The 8,884-nt window shown below is 41.6% G+C and overlaps 1 protein-coding gene across 1 annotated transcript in view; it reads right to left on the bottom strand.

The window, feature by feature from the left end:
* LOC126992730 (DIS3-like exonuclease 2) overlaps window positions 1-4,536 on the bottom strand; it is a 62,801-nt gene extending 58,265 nt beyond the window's left edge. The window contains exon 1 of the mRNA XM_050851547.1: window positions 4,390-4,536. The gene's annotated coding sequence lies outside the window, so the exon portion shown is untranslated. The remainder of the gene's footprint in view (window positions 1-4,389) is intronic.
* Between the last annotated feature and the right edge of the window lie 4,348 nt (window positions 4,537-8,884).

Raw genomic sequence — 8,884 nt, 5'->3', positions numbered from 1 at the left:
CCAAACATTAAAAGCCCACTAGCCTCTACTCCAGCAAAAGAAAATCGCATGTGAGGTCAAGAGAGGTCAACTTCGCGACGGGAGATACCTGGATACCCCCGTTCTGAGAGAGTTCAAGTCATAGGCAGGAGGAACTATTGACATACGAAACATTAAAAGCCCACTAGCCTCTACTCCAGCAAAATAAAATACCATGCGAGGTCATACAAGGTCAATTTCGCGTGGGGAGATACCTGGATAGCCCCGTTCTAAAGAGTTCAAGTCATAGGCAGGGGGAACTATTGACATACGAAACATTAAAAGCCCACTAGCCTCTACTCAAACAAGAGAAAATCGCATGTGAGGTCAAGAGAGGTCAACTTCGCGACGGGAGATACCTGGATAGCCCCGTTCTAAAGAGTTCAAGTCATAGGCAGGGGGAACTATTGACATACGAAACATTAAAAGCCCACTAGCCTCTACTCCAGCAAAAGAAAATACCATGCGAGGTCATACAAGGTCAATTTCGCGACGGGAGATACCTGGATAGCCACGTTCAAAGAGAGTTCAAGTCGTAGGCAGGGGGAACTATTGACATACCAAACATTAAAAGCCCACTAGCCTCTACTCCAGCAAACGAAAATACCATGCGAGGTCATACGAGGTCAATTTCGCGTGGAGAGATACCTGGATAGCCACGTTCAAAGAGAGTTCAAGTCGTAGGCAGGAGGAACTATTGACATACGAAACATTAAAAGCCCACTAGCCTCTACTCCAACAAACGAAAATACCATGCGAGGTCATACGAGGTCAATTTCGCGACGGGAGATACCTGGATAGCCACGTTCAAAGAGAGTTCAAGTCATAGGCAGGACGAACTATTGAAATACCAAACATTAAAAGCCCACTAGCCTCTACTCCAACAAAAGAAAATCGCATGTGAGGTCAAGAGAGGTCAACTTCGCGTGGAGAGATACCTTGATGCTCCCGTTCAAAGAGAGCTCAAGTCATAGGCAGGACGAACTATTGACATACGAGACATTAAAAGCCCACTAGCCTCTACTCCAACAAAAGAAAATACCATGCGAGGTCATACGAGGTCAATTTCGCGTGGGGAGATACCTGGATAGCCACGTTCTAAGAGAGTTCAAGTCGTAGGCAGGAGGAACTATTGACATACGAAACATTAAAAGCCCACTAGCCTCTACTCAAACAAGAGAAAATCGCATGTGAGGTCAAGAGAGGTCAACTTCGCGACGGGAGATACCTAGATAGCCCCGTTCTAAAGAGTTCAAGTCATAGGCAGGGGGAACTATTGACATACGAAACATTAAAAGCCCACTAGACTCTACTCCAGCAAACGAAAATACCATGCGAGGTCATACGAGGTCAATTTCGCGTGGGGAGATACCTGGATGCTCCCGTTCAAAGAGAGCTCAAGTCATAGGCAGGACGAACTATTGACATACGAGACATTAAAAGCCCACTAGCCTCTACTCCAACAAAAGAAAATCACATGTGAGGTCAAGAGAGGTCAACTTCGCGTGGAGAGATACCTTGATGCTCCCGTTCAAAGAGAGCTCAAATCATAGGCAGGACGAACTATTGACATACCAAACATTAAAAGCCCACTAGCCTCTACTCCAACAAAAGAAAATACCATGCGAGGTCAAGAGAGGTCAACTTCGCGACGGGAGATACCTAGATACCCCCGTTCTGAGAGAGTTCAAGTCGTAGGCAGGAGGAAATATAGACTCTTAAAAATATCTGGAAATATATAGATTTTCCTGCATTTAGGGTCACGAGGTCAGGTCAAGACTGTATTTAGGGTCACAGATAGAACAGTTAGGAACCACTCACATAGATAGATAGATAGATAGATTGAGAGAGAGAGAGAGAGAGAGAGAGAGAGTAGGAGAGAGTTCAGTGACCACCAATCGATTATATAGTAGGTCCCTAAAGAGAGTGGAGAGGTGGAATTATGTGGGTGTTACTTCTCTCTCTCTCGCTCTCTCTCTCTCTCTCTCTCTCTCTCTCTCTCTCTCTCTCTCTCACGCACTTGTTTGTTAAGTTATTCATCTTTTAAATATTTGCTGTGAGTGAAAGATTCAGAGAGAGAGAGAGAGAGAGAGAGAGAGAGAGAGAGAGAATTATCGTTAAGTAAACAACAAATAAACTAATAAATTCAAGACAAACAAGATTATTAAATTTCAACAACAACAACAACAACTACTACCACTACTACTACTACCACTACTACTACTACTACTATTACTACTACTACTACTACTACTACTACTACTACTACTACTACTACTACTACTACTAATAATAATAATAATAATAATAATAATAATAATAATAATAATAATAATAATAATAATAATAATATGTGTGTGTGTGTGTGTGTGTGTGTGTGTGCATTGTCATGTCCATTTCAAGGTTAAATTATCCTCTCTCTCTCTCTCTCTCTCTCTCTCTCTCTCTCTCTCTCTCTCTCTCTCTCTCTCTCTCTCTCAACTTTCTTCAATAATTCACTAACTCCTTTTTGTCTAATGTTTGTGTGTGTGTTCGTGTGTTCGTTTAAAGCGTGTGTTCGTGTGTGCGTGAGGAGAATCGGTTCGAGATATCGGGAATCGGTTTAAAGGGGTTGCAATATCGGGGTCTTCCAGCAGCATCCAAGAACTCAACCCCTTATATATAAACTATCTTATTTTCTTGCTTAACTAACTCTCTATCTTATTTTTGGGTTTATTATTTGTGTTGGTTTTGTTGTTCTTGTTAATTGGGTTTAAGGAAATTGGGTTTAAAATACTGGAAATGGGTTTAATGGGTCACTTTATCGGGGTCATTCCAGTAGCATCTAGACGCAACCCCTTTATACCGACTACCTAATTATATAACCTAAGTAACTCTTGTTTTTATGTTTAAGTGGATTTGTTTCGTTCCTCTACTGATGTTTGGTGTTTGTGCGTAATGGGAATGGGTTTAAAGTGCCGGTAATGGGTTTTAATGGGGGTATTTTAAAGGGGTTCTGGCGGCTACCATCTCAAAATCCCTCTCAGTGTCCAAGATGGCTTACGAGGCGATGGATTTCTTTCACTATTTCTTCATTTTCTTCGTTATTCAGCGTGACCAGCGACCCGTGGGATGAGTGAGCGTGAGTGCATGAGATTGAAGCGTCATTCTGCCACGCGTTGACATTTCAGAAGCGAGGAATTTGAGAGAAAAACAGGAAAATGTGATGATGGATGGAATAGGTTAGTCTCTCCTTCTCCTCCTCCTTCTCCCGTAGCGGCCATGTCGAATACCCGTTTCCATTATTTCCTTTATTAAATGTCTCGTGGGTCAATGGGATAATTACTAGCATATAAATTAAGTCAAAATTGATGATATTTTAATGATGCGTCTTCGTGGTACAGTGGATAGCGTGCCTACCCACGAATTGAAGATTGATGGATAGATAGAGATAGATAGATGAACAGGAAGATATATAAATAGATAGACAGATAGATAGATAGATAGAGGAGAGAGAGAGATTAATATATATATATATATATATATATATATATATATATATATATATGTAGGGATAGATAGATAGATAGATAGATAAAGATAGACATGATAGAGAGAGAGAGAGAGAGAGAGAGAGAGAGAGATTATTAAGTAAACATTTGTAGCGATAGATAGATAGATAGATAGATAGATAGATAGATTGTGGTCCGCTGGTCGATAGCCGTGTGCTGGGAAGCCCTGTGATGTCACGCGGCCCCGGGGGAAAGGGTTCACCCGGTCCATTGCCAAGGCGACGGAGATGCGCACAGAGGCCATGCGCATCTATACACGAGGCCACAAAACTTTGAATTTGTAATACTAACAATGTCGCTAAGAGCACTCATATATAGATAGATAGAGAGAGAGAGAGAGAGAGAGAGAGAGAGAGAGAGAGAGAGAGAGAGAGATAATAATAAAATAAGACAGTAAGGAGTATGCAAAAGGCGGGTTAGAGAGAGAGAGAGAGAGAGAGATTTATACAAAATATTTTTATAGATAGATAGATACAGATTTATCTATTTATCTATCTTTCTATATTTCTATCTATCCACCTCTCTCTCTCTCTCTCTCTCTCTCTCTCTCTCTCTCTCTCTCTCTCTCTCGTTAGTGGGATCGCTTTCATTAGTAAATAAATAATACCCAATTGCTTAACAAAATAGGGATAATTTTGAGTGTACTTAAAGTTAATGGGTTCCCAGACGTAATGGGGTGAAATAAATGGGATAATTGGTTAATATAGAAAATAATAGAGATAAAAGGAAGAACATACATTTTAAGGGAGTGAAAAATATGGGTTTAATTGTAGCCTTTCATAAATAATGGGTTTGTTAAGGGTAAGGGGGCGTGTCTCACCTGACGGAGGCGTGTCTGGGGGGGGCGAGGGGCGTGCAGGCGGGGGTAGCGGCGGGGGGCGAGGTGGGGGTTGTCTTCACGGCTCGCTCGCACCCTCGAACCATTGTAATATTTCTCTTAATTCCTCTCTTTTCTGTTCTTTTCTTTGTTTTTTTTTTATATTTCCTAAAACACACAAAAAGAAATTGATTAAAACGTCTTATTTCAAAAACCTGTCTTCGTCTGTTGTCTTCCTATTTCGCTTAATTTCCCACGCACTCAAAAATTGTCTTCAGCTGGTGTTTTTTTTCTTCTTTTTTCTTGTTTTCTGATCCTTTCTAAAATTGTCTTCCTCTGGTGTTTTTCTTCTTTTTTTCTTTGTTTTCTGACCCTTTCAAAACTTGTCTTCCTTTGGTGATGTTGTTTTCTTCTTTTTTTGCTTGTTTTCTGACCCTTTCTAAAATTGTCTTCCTCTGGTGATGTTCTTTTCTTCTTTTTTTGTTTGTTTTCTTATCCGTTCAAAATTTGTCTTCCTCTGGTGTTGTTTTCTTTCTTTTCACGTTTGTTTTTGTCACCCTTTCTAAAATTGTCTTCCTCTGGTGCTGTTGTTTTCTTCCTTTCCTGTTTGTTTTCTTATCCGTTCAAAAATTGTCTTCCTCTGGTGTTGTTTTCTTTCTTTTCACGTTTGTTTTTGTCACCCTTTCTAAAATTGTCTTCCTCTGGTGTTGTTTTCTTCCTTTTTTGTTTGTTTTCTGACCCTTTCAAAACTTGTCTTCCTTTGGTGGTGTTGTTTTCTTCCTTTCCTGTTTGTTTTCTTATCCGTTCAAAAATTGTCTTCCTCTGGTGATGTTTTCTTCCTTTTTCTTGTTTGTTTTCTTATCCGTTCAAAAATTGTCTTCCTCTGGTGATGTTTTCTCCTTTTTCTTGTTTGTTTTCTTATCCGTTCAAAATTTGTCTTCCTCTGGTGTTGTTGTTTTCTTCTTTTTTTTGTTTGTTTTCTTATCCGTTTAAAAATTGTCTTCCTCTGGTGTTTTTTCTTCTTTTTTTGTTTGTTTTCTTATCCGTTCAAAAATTGTCTTCCTCTGGTGCTGTTTTCTTCCTTTTCTTGTTTGTTTTCTTATCCGTTCAAAATTTGTCTTCCTCTGGTTATGTTGTTTTCTTCTTTTTTTGCTTGTTTTCTGATCCTTTCTAAAATTGTCTTCCTCTGGTGCTGTTTTCTTCTTTTTTTGTTTGTTTTCTTTTCCGTTCAAAAATTGTCTTCCTCTGGTTATGTTGTTTTCTTCTTTTTTTGTTTGTTTTCTTATCCGTTCAAAAATTGTCTTCCTCTGGTGATGTTTTCTCCTTTTTCTTGTTTGTTTTCTTATCCGTTCAAAAATTGTCTTCCTCTGATACTGTTTTCTTCTTTTTTTTGTTTGTTTTCTTATCCGTTTAAAAATTGTCTTCCTCTGGTGTTTTTTCTTCTTTTTTTTGTTTGTTTTCTTATCCGTTCAAAAATTGTCTTCCTCTGATACTGTTTTCTTCTTTTTTTTGGTTGTTTTCTTATCCGTTCAAAAATTGTCTTCCTCTGGTGTTGTTGTTTTCTTCCTTTTCACGTTTGTTTTTGTCACCTTTTCAAAAATTGTCTTCGTGTGATGATTTCCCCTTTTGTCTTCATTTGTCTTCTTTTTCTTCTTATTTCACCACCTCTGTTGTTGTTAATTTTTCTTCTATTTTCTTTTAAAAGTGAAAAACAAAACTCAAAATCTTATGAAAAAAAACTCTCTTTGTCTTCCTTTTGTTCGATAATGAAGAAAAAAACACTTCCTTGGCTGGGTTTTTTTCTTCTTTTTCTTCGCGTTTTTAAAAATACGGAAAATCAGGGAAAATTAGGCCTATAAAAAACACCTTTGCAATTTTTTTTTCTTCTTTTTCTTCGCGTTTTTAAAAATACGGAAAATCAGGGAAAATTAGGCCTATAATAAACACATTTGCTATTTTTTTTCTTCTTTTTCTTCTCGTTTTTAAAAATACGGAAAATCAGGGGAAATTAGGCCTATAAAAAACACATTTGCTATTTTTTTTCTTCTTTTTCTTCTCGTTTTTTAAAATACGGAAAATCAGGGAAAATTAGGCCTATAAAAAAACACATTTGCTAATTTCTTTTCTTCTTTTCCTCTTTTAAAAAATATGAAGAAAATAATTAAAAAACTGAAAAATCACCTTTGTTTTTTTTGTGTTTTACTTTTCAAAACACGTGAAAACAACAACAAAAAAAACAATTAAACAAAAGACATGCAAACACCAGCTTTTCAATACACCTTCTCCTCCTCCTCTTCCTCTTCCTCTTCCTCACCTCCTCTTCCTTATCTCTTCTTATCTCTCTCTACGTCCATGTTTTATCTCCATTTTCCTTCACTTCCCTTTCGTATCTCTCAAAATTTCACCTCAAGTCACGTGGTGTGTGCGTGCGGTGTGCGTGCGTGCGTGTGTGCGTATGGTGGTGGTGATGATGGTGGTGATGGTGGTGGTGGTGGTGACGGACTGAGGAGAGAGAGAGAAGGCGAGGCACTATCTGATTCTTCCTCCTCCTCCTCCTCCTCCTCTTCTTCACTGCGCAAGTCACACTCACACACACACACACACACACACGCGCACAGTACAGGGCGGGGAGTGGGGGCGGTCGCGATAGCGGGGAGGGTCAGGGGGTTGCGATGGGTGGAAGGGTCGAGGGGTGGCGGTCGCGATGGGTGGGAGAGGTCAGGGAGCAGTCGCGATGGGTGGGAGGGTCAGAGGGGCTGTCGCGATGGGTGGAAGGGGTCGAGGGGGGAGCGGTCGCGATGGGGGGGAGGGGTCGGGGGGATGTCGCGATGGGTGGGAGGAGTCAGGGGAGGGTCGCGATGGGCGGGAGGGGTCAGGGGGGGCGGTCGCGATGGGTGAGAGGGGTCAGGGGAGGGTTGCGATGGGTGGGAGGGGGGGTCAGGGGGGGCGCCGCTCCTCTCCCGCTACGCAACAACACGTTTCAATCAAAATACAAGTGAAATCAAGGAAACAAAAAGTGATTTCTTATATGCGGGTCCGTGGTGGAGTGGTCAGCGTGCCTACCTTAGAATCCGTGAGCCTGGGTTCGATTCCCGGCAGCTGTTCAACCTCCCTTCGTGGCTGGGGGATGAGGGTGTACCTGAGGGCCCCTGGGGAAGGAGGAGGAGGAGGAGGAGGAGGAAAGGGAGGAAAGATGAAAATAAGGTTGATAAAAGAGTAGAGAGAGAGAGAGAGAGAGAGAGAGAGAGAGGACATATTGAAAGGGATATGAGGAGGAAGGAGAAGAAAAAGGAAGAAAAAGAGGAAGAGGAGGAGGAGGAGGAGGCATGATATGGGAAAGACTGGTTCATGCCCCCAGGGATATGCGCTCCCCAGTTTAAGAACCACTGCCCTTTAAAACAATGTGGTGGCCGCAAATCAAACACACACACACACACACACACACACACACACACGGGAGAGGGGGGGGGGGAGGTACGAGGAGGAGAGGAAGAAGAAGGAGAAGAAGAAGAAAAAGAAGAGAAAATCCAATAAGCCATTTTTCTCTTTCTTTCTCTCTCTCTTTATCAATATTCTCTCTCTCTTTCCCCCAGGGGCCACAGGGGAACAGCTATCACCAGGCACATGGGGAGGATATGAGCCCCCAATTTTAAGTACCACTGCTCTTTAAAACAACAGGGCGGCCTTAACACACACACACACACACACACACACACACACACACACACACACGCTTATACAATCAATACACGTCAGGCATATAAACAAAAGTATTGAAATAAGTGAATCAACAAAGATCTTCACGTACTGTAGTAAGTGTGTGTGTGTGTGTGTGTGTGTGTGTGTATGTGTACCCCCTCAGACGCACCTGGTCATCTGCCGTGCATGTCAACGCTTGAAACTTAACACTACCACCAGGGTCATAAAACTACCCCTGGAAATGCCCACAACTCCCACGAAAGCCTTGTCAAATGTGTGTTTCTTTAGGTTCATGGTGCAGAGGAAGGGTCACACTACCACCAGGGTCATAAAACTACCCCTGGAAATGCCCACAACTCCCACGAAAGCCTTGTCAAATACGTGTTTCTTTAGGTTCACGGTGCAGAGGAAGGGTCACACTATCTCCAGGGTCATAAAACTACCCCTGGAAATGCCCACAACTCCCACGAAAGCCTTGTCAAATATGTGTTTCTTTAGGTTCACGATACAGAGGAAGGGTCATACTACCACTAGGGTCATAAAACTACCCCTGGAAATGCCCACAACTCCCCTGAAAGCCTTGTCAAATATGTGTTTCTTTAGGTTCACGGTGCAGAGGAAGGGTCACACTACCACCAGGGTCATAAAACTACCCCTGGAAATGCCCACAACTCCCACGAAAGCCTTGTCAAATACGTGTTTCTTTAGGTTCACGGTGCAGAGGAAGGGTCACACTACCACCAGGGTCATAAAACTACCCCTGGAAATGCACACAACTCCCACGAAAGCCTTGTCAAAT

This window comes from Eriocheir sinensis, unplaced genomic scaffold (assembly GCF_024679095.1).
Source record: "Eriocheir sinensis breed Jianghai 21 unplaced genomic scaffold, ASM2467909v1 Scaffold50, whole genome shotgun sequence".
Lineage (NCBI taxonomy): Eukaryota > Metazoa > Arthropoda > Malacostraca > Decapoda > Varunidae > Eriocheir > Eriocheir sinensis.
This window is presented reverse-complemented; position numbering and strand designations above follow the sequence as displayed.